The 19707-nt window shown below is 39.4% G+C and overlaps 1 pseudogene; it reads right to left on the bottom strand.

Moving 5' to 3' along the window:
• Window positions 1-783: 783 nt before the first annotated feature.
• On the bottom strand, window positions 784-2192 carry LOC115228114 (annotated as a pseudogene).
• Between the last annotated feature and the right edge of the window lie 17515 nt (window positions 2193-19707).

Genomic DNA, 19707 nt, shown 5'->3' with positions numbered 1-19707 from the left:
GTCCTGTAAAGTGGAATGCCTTTAGTGTCATTTGAGTGGCTGGTTCCCCAATACTCTGTGCCGTTATGGCTCCAATCGCCGTTCCTGGGTCGATCTGTGCCCGTATAAACTTGTTCCTGCACGCCTCGGTGAACGCATTCAACTGCTTTGGGGTTATTCGAAGGTGTTTGGGGTAGGCTAGAGCAGTCAGGACACTACCCCACCAGATATGGGCACAGTCCTGAACGACATGACCGCCTCCTGTTTGGCAGCCAGTTCCAGTAGAAATGACCTAAAATGAACAAGACAAGAAACTTCATTTCCTGCTTAATGCCGTCGTTGACTGTGTGGAAGGACTCGTCCCACGCACAAATAGCCTCTTTAAAGTGATGAGGAGTGAATGCATTCGACCAGTCGTCGTCACACGAGTTCTATTGGTGAACATGTACTACCAGAATGTGAGTGAGTAGTCGTTTATAGTCAATGGGACGAGACACCCCCTCCATCTCTGCCGGAGAGTACCCGTCTGACCCATACTCGAACTGGACAATCTGCCCATTACACGTGCGGACTGTTCTGTCGTATGCCACGTACACGTCTTCCAATCCCTTGACGAGTCGTCTCTGCATGTAGCCAGTCTCCGCAGTCTTATTGCCGCATCCACCAGCCCCTCCCTCCCCGCCATCATGTGGAAACAAAACTCGGCATCCTGCAGTCCCGAACAGAAACTATTATTGACAAACCCTCGTGCCATTGCAGATATGTCTGCGATAATTAGACAAGAGTGGACCATTGCGGGGAAACTGGACGTGGGATCTGTCTCTGAAGGACTCGGGTGCTCGGTGACCCATTATTGCCTGCTGTCCCACCACCGCCGCCATTTGACAGTGATTGTTGACAGAGCCTGACTATACTCACACAAGGTGACCTTTCGCACCAGAACAGGTCATTGCTTTTATACTGTTCAGTCGACTGGATGTGGAGTTGAAGCACTTCTTGCCTGCCTCGTCTCTGATGGAGGACAACTCCCGCAGAAGAAGGGACTCCAATGTCTCCTTCACTGTGAAGCCGGGAGACACGTCCAATGTCCCCTGCTTGCACTGCTCTATGTACTCCAAACACTTGCCATTCCTACATCCAACACCAATTCCTACCCGATTCGGAACAACTCGTCCTTGATTTGGTTGGAGGCCGAACTGAGCACGACATCCGCCAACCTCACAGTAAAACCAAGTCTCAGCACTGCACGTGTAAACCACCAAATACTCAAAAAAGCCACGGCCAATCGACATACTCGGGCAATACACTGGACAGTCGTCTCAGCCCCGTACTCTCGTCGGATGTAGTAGAAAATGTTTGTTTTACTCCCCGAGCCGAGCGAGTTCTTGTCGAGAATGCCCGCAATCAGTTCCGAGTCGTCAATGTAGCAGTCTACCCATCACACTACTTGCCAACACGAGTCATTTTCACACAATTCTTCATTGCCCGAATAACTCTTCCCTTTGGCCTGGATGTTGACGGAGATGTGTTGATTCGACTCAGTGGGGTGACTGAGGAGGTAACTCATCATCTGCTTCCCAGTCCACAAAGTCACCGGTCTCAGAATGGCGGGTTGGGGGACTGGAGGACACTTTGTTGACCCCCTCATTGCATTCAACAGGGAGACCACTTGCGGTTTCGTCAAAAACACGTCCTTCCTGGTGAGCAAATACAGGCCTGGAATGAGGGGAGGGACTACCACTAATGAAATCCTGTATTCCTGCCGTCAAGGGCTCTCCACTCTTGTGGGAGATCATGTTGGATGTGGAACCCATCAACAGGAGTGCCTCACTCCTTGCCTGCTCACCCTGAGGGACGTGAATGTTCATTTCGTCTCCATCAAAGTCAGCATTGAAGGGAGTACAACAACACTCGTTGAATCGGAGTGTCCTCTGGTTGCCAATCTTGACCTACGATGACAAGACAGTCCTCACATGGAAGGCCTGAATGCTCTCCCTGTGGAGAGAGGGCTGTCGATTGAAGAGGACAATGTCCCCGTCTCGAATATGCCTCAACACTCTATCCCCCACTCGCAAATCACACGCCCTCTGTTCCACATCCCCATACCGCAGATTACTACAGTCACACAGTCCCCCTACACTGATCGCCCATTCGCCTTGTGGATCATCACGGCAGAGGGGTGTTGCCGCCGCACTATTAGTCTTCTCAACTCCTCAATGTTGGTGTCCCTCACATACTCCGGATACGTCAATATCTCCGCCATGAAGCGGGGGACTGACACTTGGTCTATTCGGAGGTTGGGGTCGGGGGAGATGACAGTCCTCCCCGTGTAGTTCACCCTCTTCCCGTTCAGGTTACCCCGAAAACGTCCTTGCTTGCCTTTGAGGCGAGTGAAGTATGACCTGACGAGTTTGGGTGGTTTGTATTCCTTGGGGATGCCGGCCATATTGCTATTAATCATGATGCAACACTCGTATTGCAATGTGAGGTAGTTGGTCTGCAATCCACAGAGAGGACAACCATTTGCTGTTTGAATGTCATGTTGGGGGATGCAAAGTAGTCGTTGAGGGACATGACGTGCATTAATTTCACTGTCAGGTCGTCTTGCCGTTTCCTGCTGGTCAATCCAATACTCACTCGTCGGAGGATGAAGATGTGACGGCCGGACGAATGCACATGGGGGGCACTGGCACTGCTCGGAAATACATGTTCTCCGGCCGAGTCCTGCTCCTCACATTCCCCACAATCAGTCCAAAGTCCTTCAACTCAACCAAATCACCCACTCTGGTCGATATCCTCGACAAAACATTGAACAACTCGACCGAGTTGAGGGCAGTCCCACATTTCGAAGCATTGCGCACTTTTTGTGAGGAATGAGCAGTTTTGAGGGCATTCACGTGTCGGGTTGTGTCGTAGGAGGTGATCCGCTCGGGGTGGGCCTCCAGGATGTTCAGAGGAGTATGTTTCTTGACCTTTCCTGCCAATACAGCCACACACCACCATTGACAGTGAAACAGTTGTGGCAGACAATGTCCTGTGCCTCACTCCCCACCAATTTGTGTGTCTCTGTCTTCTTCTGCAGGTAGTTGAGACTCTTTTCCATCTTTTTGATGTGACTGAAGGCCTTTTTATTCCCCAGGAGAATGTGTCCACACATCTTGCACACACTTTTGGCCGTCTTCAGGATGTGCCCAGAAAATCCTGGATTGAGGACTGGCAGTGATGGTTTCAGCACACCGAAATGGCCGGGACACTCGTCAATGTTCAGACCACACGTCCGACACTGCATGGACGGGTTGTAACAGCCCTTTCTTAGTTTGCCCTGTTTTTACCATTCGGATGTCTGCCAGTCCATTTTCTTGTATCCCCGACTGGTCAAAGAGTTGGGATTCTTGGATGCTGACAAAGGCCGATCGCTCCACCTCGGCTGTCGATGGGAGTTCAAACTTTATCGCTTTGCTGAGCATTACGGCTTGTTATTGCAATACATTTTGCTGACGTTGACAGAGTATGATTCGTGCAGCATTAACTACGGACTTTTGTATTTTATTACTAAAATATGTTAAGTATTTAGCTTTAAATAAATTATTTATTTTTTTACAATTCCATGTTTAGATTTCTTGTAGCCGGGACAGAGTGGATTCAGAAGGGGTCGCTCTACCAAAAATGCCGTTTGACCCCACAGATGCCACGTGTCAAGAGTAATTTCGAGGCTTTACTGAAAGCTCTCAAAACTATTTCTGGAGAATTAATTTAAGTGAAATTATATATGCAGATGACACAAACTTTGTGTCAGAAAATGATCTTAAACCTGTTTCTGAAAATTTTCTAACGAATTTCAGGACTGGTTCCTGCAGCAAACTTCCCCCAAGCACGAACCCAACTATTTTTATATTTAATTTCGATGCCTGTTTTTTATGAGCCAGTATTCTTTTCCATTATCTACCCCATATCCAACGAGACACGCTGCATGTACGCTGTTGCATCCTGGATCATCAAAAATAATGCTACAAAATTATACCTCCTGAATACGAATATAAATATATTGTAATCCCAATAGGACCAATTTTCAGTAAAGTTCTTAATGCCAAAAAATGGTAAGTATTGACATAATCTGTGACTACTATTGGATTGTTTTTATACCTGCGTTCTTTTTTCTATTACAAAGTACAGTTTCATAAACCATTTCAAGATAAGGGTACTGTTCAGTTGTGCTGATTCCCCCATTTTGAATGATATATTCATAAGCGTAATACGGGGATCCGCTTTTACATCGACAATGCTCACAGCAATCAAGCACGTTTTGTTCACTAAAACTAACCAACTTGTCATGCTTAATCGCATATTGACCTTCTAGACTGGCAATCTGGAGAGTAATTATTTATTTACAAACCGCGCTAACATGATCCACAATTATCCTAATTTTTTTACATTTGTAACTACATTTTTATCTTTCCAGTCAAAAGATAATGGAATGTCATAGTTTTCCTCAAAATCTCTTTTATTTTCTGAGAAAAAAAGATGTTCCGTAGTCACTTGTGTCGAAATAATTTAATTTGTGTAGCTTTGGAAGTTCATTCTCAGTCTGGGAATATTTTTAACACAAAACAACCATATCTCCGAACGAGTTTATTTCTAGTTGGAAGGACATGGCATTTCTTTTAAATTCCAAATTGTGTCTATCAATCAAAGCCAAATTATCTGTCTGATTGTATTTTTGTCGCTAAAAATTGTATATTTTAAGTGCCAACCAAATTTTTTAGTGAACTCTTCCCATCGCTGATTACTTTTTGTGTCATATAAATATAAACTAGTTAAATTTTTTCTTTTTTTATTAACTTTGATTTGAATTTTAAAGTTTGCACAAATATATGTCAGAAAAATAACCCAAAAAATAAACGACTTCATGAAGAATTAGTTCTGGAGTCGGAAAGTTCCCCTTCTACTCTAAAGCCAGTCGGCCTCTCCTGAAGTTACGGTAAGGACAGATTCATACAGCAAAAGTCACGATAGTTATTGTCACATTGACATGAGTTGAGTAGTGACAATAAAACGTTGGAGGAATAGTTGCAGAACACATAAATAGCAGAAAGGTTGAAAAACAACATATTGCAAAAAAACAAATAGTCTTATCGCTAAAGAAGAACTGGGAGTGTCAGTTGACGTCTCAGAGGAGTCAACTTTCTTACTAGAATACAAAGATGAAAAATGTCGAGACGTAATCAGTCAAGGAAGTAACTGTCCTAAAGGAAAATTTATTTTGAAGTTTCAAACACCGGTCCAATCAATGTCTTTGAATGCACAGAAGAAGTTTCCTAGAACCCTTTCTTCTTGCTCGCAAGGTATAAGCAGGGTTGCGATTACGCTGTCGGGATGCTATGTTCTGAACAACAAGGACACCAAATAATGTCAATGATCATGTTGTAGGAGACTTTATTTGTGCATTATATACAGGAGAGTAAATGAAACAACTGCTTAATTATTGGTTGATTCTTCTTCATTTACTATAGTTTGTATAAATGATTAGACTGTGAGTTCAAAGTCAACGAATGTGAGACTATTTATACGGACTGTAAAATTTTGATTATGGTTTGTAGTTATTTCATTAAAAACTTATGAAAGCTGCGTATGGGGAAAGATCTGGGGATCTACCCTCTATCTAATTGCCAAGAAAATCTTGTAAGTAAACTCTCCTACTACCTAATTGATTACAAAGTCATTCTTAAACATCAAATCTCAAACCTTCATCACACAGAATCGCACAAGTTTTCAACGTGAAACGAAAGGGGTTTAAGCAAAGAGAAACTAGGTTACTCAATCCAGTCGTACTGTATCAATGGGGAAAAGACGATGTCGACAGTGATGTTGTTTCTGGCTGAATGAAACGTTTACCTTTCCTAATTGAGAGATATCGATAAGAGAATATATTTAACTGCGACAAAACCGGACTATTCTATTGTGCCCTTTTCGATTAGAGATAATTATCACAATAAATTAAACAAGTCAAAACAATCTTATTGTACTGCTTGTTCTTAATTTTCTTATTTTGGATAATGCAAACGTAAAATATTCCAAATTTCTTCAAGTTAACGCAACAAATGGCCTACAGCCACTGGATCAAGGAATTATTCGGTCATTCAAAGAAAGGTACAGAGACTACTGGTGATTGATTCACTTCTTGTCAAATGGACACAGAAACCAATGCGACACCACTTGCAAAAATTTCTATCTTGGATCCTATTCCGTGGATTGGCAGGGCTTGGATGGACGTGAAATCAAACACAATCTTCCTCTGCTTTAACAATCTCTCCTCATTGATAACATTCCAGTCAAAATATATGATTTACTGTTCATATCCTTTGTAAATAGACTTGCGATAATCCAATGACATAAGAAGATCATCCCTAGTTAAGGAATACCAGCTTCTAAAGATAATGACAGTGACTTTTATTGATTGACTTGTTTCTAAACTTCTCAGATACGTATCAAGGAATTTCCTGTAATTATCCTTCGTTTGTTGTAATGAAATTTGACTTTTTTTCGCCTGTGAATAACATGTGCCCCTTTGGTATTATTTTGTGCCTGATGTTTATCATTGTCGATTTTGCGTCAATGAAAAATGCTCGTCTTTAGGTCGAAAGATCATGTAATCAATCTGGTAGACAGACAAGTCTATCTCAGCAGGGTCTTTTTTAATCCCTCCACTGTGGGATACGTTTTGGGATACGAACAAGCTTTAGATGGGTTGGTCTTGCTAATCAGAAATACCCAAATCCGATCATTTATGCTCCAAAAACGGGGAATCACTGATTTCAATTTCATTATCACAAATCCCAGTGCATTTGCAATGTGATGAATGATCATCCATGGTTCCTCTTCTAGTCAATGATGCAGTTCTGTTTGTATATTTTTAATATATATTCAAGATTAAAAATCATTTTAATAAATAAATTCGTATATAGTTGATGTGGTGTCCTATATGAGTTTATCTCCATCCTACAAACAATCCAACTCTGAAACAACAGAACACCCCAACGAACCCACCCAAGTGGACATGAATTCAATTTCCGATGACACCAAACTGCAGTATTTACACAAGCCTACAATTAGGTGTCTCATTGCACATTTCAGTGAAGAACAACTTGATCGATATGAGCAATATCGAAGAGCCACATTCCTCCGCTCTTCCATTAAAAAGGTATCCAACTCAGGCCATCCTCAGGTGGTCAGTAAGATCTTGGGGACAATGCCCACTCAGAATATAATAATCGCCCTCTCCGGGATCACAAAGTTGTTTGTGGGGGAAATCGTCGAGGAAGGTTGGTCTATTTCGTTGTTCCAGCCCTCGACGTGCGTGAGAAGGCGGGGACGGATGGCCCAATTCGCCCGACTCACATCATCCAGGCGTTTAGACGAGTTAGGAATGCAAACAAACTCATCAAGGCTCTTGAATTTTCTCCTTACTAAGTGTTTTCAAAATAAAAATGTATCCATGGTAGTCTATGATTCGAAATTTGGTGGAATATGTTTGTTCTAAGGAGAAGGAGCAACAAACGATATCCGTCCAACTCTTGATTGAGACAGTGAGGACTATCCCTCCCCTCTCACAGGCCATCACACTCCAGAAATGGAAGTACGAAAACGAGCTAGTCAAGATTCGATCAGAGTTCACTGCCAAATTGAACGAATTGGAGACCCAATGTGAAGACATGAAGACAGAAATGGCCAGCAGGTTGGAAACGATTATTCAACGTATAAAAAGTGTGGACAAACACTCAATCCGTCAAGTCTGGTAGTGGTCTAATGATTAAGGATATTGCCCTGGTGGTGAGAGATGTGTGCCGACATTACTTCAAGTCAATCCAACATGAAATCGAGTTAGCAATCAGGAAAATCAAACTCAAAATTGAATTCCAAATCAAGGAAATAACACTCCAAGAATAATTATCTAATCTGCTTTAAATATATTTGCAATGCAGACAAATCCTGATAAGGAATAGCAATTGGAAAGCCATGCTAGAATTGTAATATTCTGGTGACGCAAAGCAAGTAAAATGATATCACCTCAATGGCAAAAGCTGCCTCGTGAGCCTTTATAAGTAGGCGATTTCAGACCTATTTAAATAGCCAACACCCGTCGACTCCGACGAATGCGTGGTCGTTCCATTTTACAGAATCCACACTGGATGTGAAGGTATCTACGGAGGAGATCCTCATTTCTTCTTACAATGGGGGTAGCAATCGATGGCCTTCATCCAAAGCAGGGATGTCAAACATGCCGCCCTTGGGGTGTTACGTGCTTCTTCCTTCACTAAATATGAAAGACGAAATGTGAGAAATCGAAAAGTATTAGCCGAATGTGATGACCCAATTAAAAATGAGTGTCACATTCCAACCGCATGAACAAAACCTACTTTCACAACTTAGTCCCATAAATAATGATCCATATGTTAAACCTGAATGAATATTAAACGAAATAAATTATCAGCAACATCCGCCGGAAGTAGGCTTTTCGACAGGCTGTGACTTGGAGATGGCAACTCCCGGTTTGGAGGCCATGGGGGAGCCTTGTCCACTGTCGTAGGCGGCCTTGATCCCCAGTGATATTTGGTGAAACACTTCGTGCACATTCTGCCCATTCATGGCCGAGGTCTCCAAGTACAACATGTTCTCTTTGTCAGCAAAGCACTTGCCCTGCTCGTAGGACACCTTTCGTGATGCCAAGTCACACTTGTTGGCCACAAGCACACGCTGCACTTGTTTGACGGCAGCCGACCTGACTTCACTCACCCAGACAGTCGTGGCGCTGGTGAAACTGTCCTACAGTTGACCCGACCTGCATACAGGATCACTCACGTCGTAGATTATGATCACTCCCTGCGCCCCCCGGTAATAACTCGTCGTTATGGCTCGGAACCGTTCTTGTCCCGCAGTGTCCCACTATCCAATTTGTCAAAACAGTACAATTTGTAGTTTTATTGACTTGCCGTCCACCATTATCGTTTTTATTTTCTACACTTAACACAATTCCTTACAAAGTCGACTCCGATTGTGCTTATGTACCCTTCGCTGAACTTGCCTTCCTGCAAACTAATTTATCCTCCACTAACAGTGAATTGGGTCATCAATGAGGATTTCCCCACGCCCGAGTCCCCCACAATCAGTAGTTTGAACAAATAGTCACTACTTGTTAATCGTTTCTAATCAAACTATTCCGTAGTCATTATGCACCACAAGAAAAAGCCTCAATAAATAAAACTGATTAAAATATCTATTTTATAGTGACTTGATTTAATTAGTTAGCTTTAGGAAATAATATAACTTCCAAATTAGTCATTAAATTGTCAATTTAACCGCAGCTAATTTAATATTTAAGAAGTAACGGAAATCATAAGCTAATTAAGTTTTCCTTGTCCCACTGTTAGTATCCTTCCATTCCCCGGTTATTTAAGCCACCGATTATAAACCCCGGCCGTAGTCGTTGGGAGGGTAATCTCCTATCTTGGAATGTTCTGTTATTTTCGTCTTTTTAGTAAACAGATGGCGACCTTTTCTTGTTCCAGATTTTTGAAGTATTTTGGGATTAAGTCCTGGACGAAGGAGAAGGGTTACCTTGAAGGCCAACTGAGAGAGATCCTCCTTACTCTGTAGATGTGAGAAAAAAACAATGTGGTCAGGAGCCTATCCGGTTTATGGAAAAACGGTTCCCACCCGGTAATAATTTGAAGCGTCCTACGTTTACTCATCATGGGACCGCGGTTATCGTGGTACAACAGGAAACGAATCGAAGAGGCCCACAAAAGGCTCACAGATTAACCGAACGTTGATAACAAACGCTCCGGACCGGCCTCGCTGGAAGACCTGATTAAGCAGAACTATGTTTGCCAATACCCGGTACGATCTTGTGTGGGCTCGTGGGAAGATCACCGACCGAGGAAACGAACCCTGGTTGTGTACATGGGGATCACGTGACTTTTGTTCGGTTTTTATCTGTTGCTACGGGCCTGTCTCATCAAACAACTATAATTTATTTAAATGTATAAAACAAACTTGGTTTCATGTAACCCTACTCTGATATTACTATTTTAAGAATCCGAGTTCTAATCCCCTGAGTCAACCTTTTTAGATCTCGCGTAGTTGCAATTGTTGGCTATATTCAATTTGAAGAAACAATTATAATAAATTTTCGGGCCAAAATTTAATCAGAAAGGAAATGATTTGGTGCATTTTGAAAGTAGACTGACGGATGAGGACTTGAGGATGTTACTTAACGAATTGTGGAAAACAAACAATTATTCAATCGAGAAGAGGACAAAATATTTTATGATGAAATTGAAACTGATGAAATCGGTAAGATTAACCTACTAAATAAACTCGAATATAATATGTACGCAAAATGTACCGAAAATCTACAAATTTGGATTTTGAAAATTTATCTATACGAAGGTCGTTGAGTCCGCAAGATCCAGATTCGGCAGGATTCCCCGCGGTGGGTGGTCTCTCATTACAAATGCTCTTAACTCCAAATTCGAGACAGCGAAATCTGTTGTCAATGTCAGGAGACTGCTTTCTGTCAAATCGAGTGAACCACTTTGTGGTCTACCTATGGAGGAGTCCCAGAAGGCTGAGATTTCCAATTTTGAGAATTGTTTTGAAAAGTTTTGTTCCCAAATTGAGAAAATACGTATAACGGGAAGGAACCTCCGTAACACGACTAGAAAAATCCCAAGACAATTGCTTAAGAAGGAAATTATAAATGGGATCAATGCTTCAATTAAAGAATATATTGATTCTGTGCACAATTTAAATATCAACGATATTACTGATATCATCTATGCAGGACAGTGCACATATGAGAGCCTTACCAAGAAAATTAGAACTAAGAGTAATTGGGAAGAATCAATGAAGAGCAAACTCATTAAACTAAAACAGCAGCTTGAACAAATCAAAACTGCTAGTGAAATGAAAGAAAAAAAGCAATTTGATGAAGAAACGCGTAATACTTTGTGCTCATATGGATTTAAAAAATCGAAGAGGGGAGAATTCGAAAGAATTGCTTTCTTAATCCGAGATGGAATAAAAATTGTAGAGAAAAAATTGCGAGTCTATGAATCAAGGAAGGGGTTCCGAAAAGCCAACTGGTCTTTTGAATTGAACAGGAGAAGGTTCTATAGAAACATCAGTGGAGATAATAAGAGAAAGATAATTAATTTCAATGAGGAGGAATGCCTCCCTTTCTGGAGCAAAATCTGGGATCAACATGAATCCAAGAATAGCAATTTTCTGGTCACCAAAGTGACTGGATCAGAGAATATTCGTGCAGAATTTACGGATGAGGCAATTATTAATATTATCAAGATGCTTCCTAATTGGAAAGCATGCGGGTGTGACGGAGTCTAGAATTTTTTTAACAAAAATTTTTTAAAAATAAGAAGAGGAATTTTACAAGGAGACTCTTTGTCGCCACAGATCTTTGTGTTGGTATTGGACCCTTTGGATCGAATGTTAAATGGAAAATACCCGAAAGTAACAATGGGGAATTGGAGACACGGTCAGCTTGTTTATGTAACAAATCACCTTTTATTTATGGATGATATTAAATTGCTTTCTTATCAAAGTGATAAAATGGAAAAAATGCTGGAAGAAGTCGAATCATTCTTCGATGCAGCTGGATTTGAAAGAAATTTTGATAATCTGCGACAAATGTGAAGTCTTTGTCTGATAAAGCCCGTTTGCTTGATGGACTAGACCAGCGGTTTTTAACCTTTTTCAAATTTTTGATAAATTATACCCCTTGGGGTTAAAAATGGATCCCGTGTACCCCCTATCGATTCTTAAATTTTTACACATCTTTTTTTGAGATAAATGATTTAATTATAAAATATAAATTATTTTCTAACTAAAAAATCAATAAAATATTTTATGCCGAAAAAGTGTAAAAGATTTAATTCTAGCGAGATATTTGTTGTTGCTTTTCTGCAACAAGTTTTCTAATATTCGAATCCATGTTGCTAAGAGCGATTCGCATATCATCTCCAACTTTTAATCGATTACGAGATTTATTTTTAGTAATATGTTGTTGGATAAGGAATTAAATATTGCATACTAACCATAGTCAATAACGAATACTTTGGAATCATTTTACTTCAAAATTCCATAAGTGTGCAAGAATTGAAACATATCTGAATAATCACAAAAATTGTTTCGCGTACCCCCTGGATCAGGGGTGGCCAACCGGTCGATCGCGGCATGTTTCGTGGTCGATCGCTCGATATATAAATTGCTAATTATTTTTTTTGTATTTAAATTATTATAAAAAAAATATTTATCAATATTAAAGTAAGTATTTTTCACGTGTCTTGTTATGAGGTGTAACAAAAAGTCCAAATCATATAAATTTAATGCCAAATGGGAAAAAGACTATATTTTTACGATGCACATGGAAAAATGCACATGTATGCTATGCAATAAAATCATTTCATTACCAAAAAGGGGAAATCTTTGTCGGCATTTTAATTCTTTACATCCCGAGTTCAACAAACACTTTCCTTTAAATTCCTTATTACGGGAAGAGAAAGTTGAACAATTAAAAAAATCTTTTTTTTCACAACATACAATTTTGAAAAAGTTTATTAATTCGTCCAGATCTGCAACAATTGCATCATTGCGAGTGACTCGTCTCCTCGTAAAACACAAAAAACCTTTTACTGATGGGGAAATTTTAAAATCTTGTTTTTTGGAAGCTGCCGATTCACTATTTGATGGTATGAAAAATAAACAGGAAATTTCAAATTGCATCAAAGAGCTTCAGCTCTCAAAACAGTCAATTGTCAGAAGGGCTGAAAGCATTTCTGAAAATCTTCTTTCGCAGTTAAAAAAGGATCTTTACGCATGTTCGTGTTTTTCTCTACAGTTTGACGAATCAAACGATGCTATTGATATCGCCCAACTATGTGTATTTTCCCGTTTAATCTTCCATGATCTAACTGTCAAGGAAGAGTTATTTGCTATTATACCTATGAAAGAAAGAACAACTGGTGAAAATATTTATAATTCTTTCAAAACGTTTTTGTTATCATTCGAATTATTACCGTTAATGAAGAAACTTGTATCCATAACAACAGATGGAGCCCCTGCAATGATTGGGAATCAAAATGGATTTATTGCATTTTGTCGGAAAGATGAACATTTTCCGAAATTTTTATCATATCATTGCATCATTCACCAACATGCATTATGTGGGAAAATGTTAAATTTCAACTATGTTATGGAGACAACAGTTAAAATTATTAATTCCATCCGAGCCAAGCCCCTACAAAGAAGATTATTTCGACTTTTTCTAGAACAAGTCGATGCAATCTATGGCGATCTACCTTTACATTGTGACATAAGATGGTTAAGCAAGGGATTAATTCTCAGTCGTTTCAGAGAATTATTATCATACATTAAAGAATTTTCTAAAGAAAACAACAAGAATTGGCATTTTCTTGAAAATCCTGATTGGCTAATAAACTTGGCATTTTTTACCGATATTACCAGCAAACTGAATGAACTCAATTTAGAATTACAGGGAAAGAATAGATATATTATCGATATGATCAGTTCAATAAATGCTTTCATAATGAAGTTGGAATTATGGATATCTCAAATTAGAAAAGAAAATTTTACCCATTTTCCTAACATTGAAGATGAATTCACAAAACAACTTGTGAATAAAAATCATTATGTCAATGAATTTGCTATGGTACTAGAAAAAATAATGAACGAGTTTAATAACAGATTTAGCGATTTCAAGAAAATTACTATATTATGCAGTTTCTTTGTTTCTCCGTTCATGGATGTAGACATCGAAAATATTTCAGAAGAATTTAGCAAGATTTTTGACGTTGATCGAAGAAAAAGTCAAATAGAAATTATAAATCTAAAAAATGACATCACTTTAAAATTACATTCAAATGTCAACATGTGGAAATTTATGTCTCAGGAAAAATATCCAATTTTGATTGATTCGTATCAACGAATTCTTTCATGCTTTGGAAGCACATATTTATCCGAAACATCATTTTCAAGTATGAAAATGATAAAATCTCAATACAGGACACGTTTAACGGATGACCATCTTGGGGATTGCATGAGAATAGCAATAAGCTTATACGAGCCAGAATTTGAAATAATCGCAAGTGAATTACAATGCCAAAAATCGCATTAATTTTTAATTGTAAAATAAAATTTTTGATATTAAAATATATAAGTCGATCTCCAAAAAATCGCAAAATGAAAAGTAGCTCGCCGGTGAAAAAGGTTGGCCACCCCTGCCCTGGATCTTCTCGCGTACCCACTAGGCACATGTACCCCCAGTTAAGAAACCCTGGACTAAACGGATACCGATACCTAGGAGTTCTTGAAGATAAGAACAGAAATGTCCTTAAAAAAGAAATTATGGAGAAAATTTATGATGAGGCATCTACGCGGATTAAGAATTTTACGAAAACGGAATTAAACTCTGAATTTATTCAAGGTTATAAACGAATTTTCACTCTCAATATATAACTACTATACTGGATTGATTGATATCGAGCAGGGGAATTTGAACAAATTGACAAAAATGTCCGCAGAATTCTTACGGAGAGCCATATTCACATGCGACCGGCAAACAAAGAAAGACTTTATTTACCAAGAAATAAACTTGGAAGTGGTCTTGAGTGTGTCAGTAACAAATCTGAACGAATGCTATTCCAATTTTATCATGACTTGGAGCATAAAGCCGATTACTGCCTAAGAAGAGAGGAAATTCTACGGGTCGTCAATTCAAAGAAAAATCATATGGCCACTATAGTAGAATTCATATCCCGAAAGTACAATATCAAAAATATAAATGAATCGGTAATTTCGCTACCATGCGCAGCACTTCGGGATCTTTGGGAGGGACCGGCCCAGGCTGTGCGTCGCTTAATAGATTCCTGCATGTCGGGCAGTCCGGGGCTACTAACTAACGTTGAAAAAAAACTTGCAAAGATATGTTGGGGTACGCATTTTTTAATTCACTCACAAGAAGTCCGCAACCAAAAAAGGTTGAGAACCACTGGTCTAAACGGAAAGGACTTGCTAAAATGCGTTTATCAACTAACTTCGCAGCAAAGACCCTCACGCCCCTGTCGACATTCGTGCAGACGATTTTACCCATGCGAGCCTAACTAAACGTATTGGGGAGATCGAAATTCGCGGACCGGCCCTTTGTTGCTATTTTTTTCCACCTCGGTTTACAGGAATTCTGTTTGCTCGGTTCTATTTCCCAATCTAGAACACAACGAGCTATGGAAATACTCCTCTGCCTGCTGTGTTTGCTGGGCTTGATTTCCCTGTAATTCCTTTAACCCAAAGAACCTGAGACCCGGTCAAAAAGTTATGCTTTGAGTGGTTATGGTATGGATCTCTCCAAGAGCTTTAATTTACTCTATCTTGGAATAATTGTCAACTGTTGTGGCCCGTACGCCAACCACGTAGCAAATCAGAGAAAGAGGAGTGGAAGGATCCTTAAAAGCTTAGCCAGGTTTCATCTGGATCCGGAAATCCTGAAACGTACATCTACGTGTACAAAACGTGTGTACAGCCAGTCCACATATTTGGGTACGAAAGCTGGTTCGAGGAAAGTGACTATTTTTTGGATCATTTGGAAAAGGCGTTTCGAATTGAAATTTGCTTACGGAGTACAACTGAGAGAAACATTTCGGTGTCTTGTTTTTATCTCCCCGTTAACGATTTTTGGTTATTTTGTGGGTTTTGGTTCGTTGGGTAATAAAAACAATTCTATTCTAATTTAAATCAAAATTAAAATAATATATGTTGTCTTGTTTTCGTGTCATCTCTGAAAGATATTTGTCCCGACTATTGACGAATTACCGATACGACAAAGATGACCTTGCTAAAGCCATTGAAGCAATGAAGAACATTTCCGACAAGGAGAGAGAGGCACTAGACAGACTCAAACTGGAATTTGAGATCCGGAAGGCCTACAGTATGAACCATGCACTCTATCTAGGCAATTGGACCGTCCAACTCGACACCCGTCACTGGGCAGCTGCATTGGCTGCAGGCAGTAAGGCACAACGTGACAAACTGTGAGCAATCCCAGTCATTTACAGAATTGCCTACTGGGTCAAAAAACAGAATAAGAAGGAGAAAGTACGACCAGTCCCGAATGAGAGGAAACTGTTGGTCAATCAAGGGTCTCGACTTATCCGACGGCTGTCCCCAAGTGACATTAAACGGTAAGAGGTGAATGTCAGTGGCAGTATTCAGCGGAGTCGTTACATATCGCACATCTCCCCGACAGTCTGCATTGACTCGTCCTTTGAGCAAAATTCAGCCAAAATGGACTGGCTGGTGCATCAACTGGTGCAAGTCATCAACCACCAACTTCTCACTGTCCGCGTCCCCATTAAACTAAAGTTGTGCAGTACAAAGTAAATTATCCTGTCACGGGTAGTCTCGAGGGAAATCTCAACCGCATTCTAACAAGGAATTATACGTCCCTTCTGGAATGCACGTGTCTCCAAATTAGTGCTGAATGTCCCACCAATATATTCCCCTCTTCCAAATTGTGTTACATCACTCCTTATGGTCACAATGTACTTCACGAGTTCAGTTCCGAGTGCGTCTATATCATTCCCGCCATTTCTTCTCCCCAAAATTTTGAACAACTGACACTTCGACGGGCCAAAAATCTCGGAGTGGAAACTTTTCGATTCAAAAGGTCCTCGAGACGGCCCGTCTTCCAGTCTGTCAGTCAGACAATGGAATCACTCCTTGGGTTGTATGCTTGCAAGTTTAATTGACCTTTTTTGAATAAACCAGCTCATATATTATTACATTTATGTATGAAGGAACCGAATGCACATCTATCTACTCTCTCGCAGTGGTTATTCAAAGAGAATAATTGCCCACGAAGCAAAGAATTGTACTGTTTTTTGTAAAATAAGAATTAATTTTTTGCATACATAAGATCAATATATAGGTCCATTGCAAGACATTGTCGGAAAGTATATAGCCATGAAGTGTGGTAGTATTTGAATAGTGATTATTTCTGAAAATATAATGAAGTAGTTAAGTGTATCCATAAAACTTTGTCAAAAGCTTCTAAATTCCCATATCCAGCGAGATAACCGTTCAGTCTACAGGCCGCATGTGATTCAATTACTTGGCTGTCATTCAACTTCAAAGCGTCGAAAATCTTTGAACATGTGCGCAATATATATTTCTGATGATAACTAACCACAATTAGGTTAAGTAATTACTTTTCCGCTACATAAAATTTTCCGGCTGGTTCTCTACGACTGTGTTGACCACCCCGACGTTTTCATGATTGATTTTAGAAGACATGGCCACAGCGAGTTTTTGTGACTGAGAGTGAAAATGGCAGACATGTATTGCCGTGTTCTCAATGATTTATAGTCGTGATTCTCCCAAAACATTTCGACAAGTTTTTCATAGGATGTTATATTTGAATCGAACTCAATTTCGACAGTCTCAGTATGATCTCCTCTGTTGAATTTATTAACTAATTTTACAGATTGTGATATGAAGGGTTGAGCTTTTTCCCACCAGTAAACCCAACCCTCGTTCTAATTACGCCGGAGACACACCCAAATAGTGCCTCCGGACCCCAAAATCAGGACATTGCAAATAAGGCCTTCTCCATCTACACTGTTGTTCTAATTAAACTTAATTTTATTATATAAGCATATAATTATTAGATAAATTTTATTCATAAATATTGGAAATAATATTATTTATTTCTTATAGACTTTTATGTGAAAATAGTTTATCTGTCTCTGTTCTTTAGCGGTTAGAGTTGTAGAGGAGGATCGGATCGACATTTGTAAAGTTGAATTCTGAGTTGTACAGTCAAAAATCAGTGAGGTCGATTGTGTTTTAAGATTCATTTAATCGATGGAGTTTCTTTTGTTCTTTTGCTAATTTGTCTATTTCTTTGTCAAAACTTCCTTGAATGTCCTTGGACGAATTCCTCTCAGCAGTCTTTTTAACTCTGATCGAAATATACTTCCATAGTAGTCTATATGAGTTTAATAGTGTGCAGCATTTTGATTATTTCTCGCCATACTTTATATGAATATTATCTGAAACACAAAAGGTCTCCACGGCCAATTTCCTTTCCTGTGTACAAGGTGCAATGAAACGGTGATTACTCAAGGTAATCATGCCACTGTACTTACGGAAGTCTGTGAGTAACGGAAGTTTGTCTGCATAGTATGTAATCGATTTGATTGAATATATGAACAAGATTTCCATAGCAGTCTTTTTTCTGGCCTGTTCACGTCGTAGCATGTCGAGCTGTATGTCGGAATGTCTTGTTACAGAGAAACAGTCTGAACGACTTACAGAATAGTATGAGTGCCTTCGAGCGTAACTGCCCAAACAATTCGATTCGTCAAGGCTTTTTGCACTTTGGCGTTTTAATCTCCAACTATAAGGAGAATGTCGGAGCTGGACAGTGATGAGTAAGCCGATCATAGGGGCGAGTAGAAATCGTCAAGTTCCTCTGCGTTAAGGGAAATCCTCATTGTGGTCTGTACTTCCTAGTCTTTTGGCAAAGGCGTAGGACGCTTTTTTCTGATTCATTAAAGTTTTCCATATCCATTTTATTTGTTAAATAGCTGTTAGTAAGAAACTGGCGTATCAACATAGCTTCCGAACTGGTTGTTTTTAGGGGCATGGGATCTTCATCGTCCCCATCGTCTTTGCAAGAAATATCTCTTGACATTAAACATATTTCTTCATCGGACATGATTCAAATACATTCTTCATCCTCAACATGTTTTGTCAAATTTAACGTTACTAAACGTATTTTCCCACACTTCCTCATGGAATCTCGCCTTACGGAAAGAGTTTTAAATTGTTATTTTGACTTGCCTCCAAGCCATTTTGAGAATGTGTAGCGCATCCAAGCAAGTGGTAAAATTCACAACAGATTTGCGACAACTATCGTCTGAATTAATTACAACAATCAATTTTTGTAAAATTGCCAATCTGTAGTTGTGCTTTAGACTTTTTATGATCCCCATATCACATGGCCGAATGCATGGGGATAAAAGACAATTTAACATTTGATTGATTTTTTCCAGGATCTTATGAATACGCAGCACAATTGTCAAAAACTATGGCTATATTTCTTTTTTGCAATATCATTTTCTTGTTAACACATGATAACCAGTTTTTAAAAACGCGTCATGTCATCCATGCATTCTACAATTCTACTGAAATTGACGTGATAGCTTATTGACAATGTAGTCAACTGGAAGTGTTTAAATTCCTTTGAAGCACCTTCATTTGTGTTTGTCCGAACCCGTCATGTTGCAGGATGCCATTACATTTATTCTATCCTTAATTTTTCTTTACTTTCGATCAGTATTTCATATGAGTGCTGTTTTATTATAAATGTTTTCCGGTTTAGAATCTTTTAAAAGATCTTGCAATGTCCATTAGTACCAGTATTCAACAGAATTTAAATCGGAATCTTTTTTCTCCCCATAAATACGTTTAAATGATATTTTGTTTCTTTCCAACGCATAAGCCAACTTGAAGTAGGAATAAAGTCATCCATTTTCATAATTTTAGCAAAGCAAGTAGCTTTGTGGGTTAGTATGTGACCATTTATTGGTAGGTTTTGGTCCTGGTTTGAGCAAACAAGACGGACAATGCAGTTTCTAC

This window comes from Octopus sinensis, unplaced genomic scaffold (assembly GCF_006345805.1).
Source record: "Octopus sinensis unplaced genomic scaffold, ASM634580v1 Contig09569, whole genome shotgun sequence".
Lineage (NCBI taxonomy): Eukaryota > Metazoa > Mollusca > Cephalopoda > Octopoda > Octopodidae > Octopus > Octopus sinensis.
The sequence above is the reverse complement of the archived record's forward strand: the minus strand, read 5'-3'. Positions and strand labels throughout refer to the sequence as shown.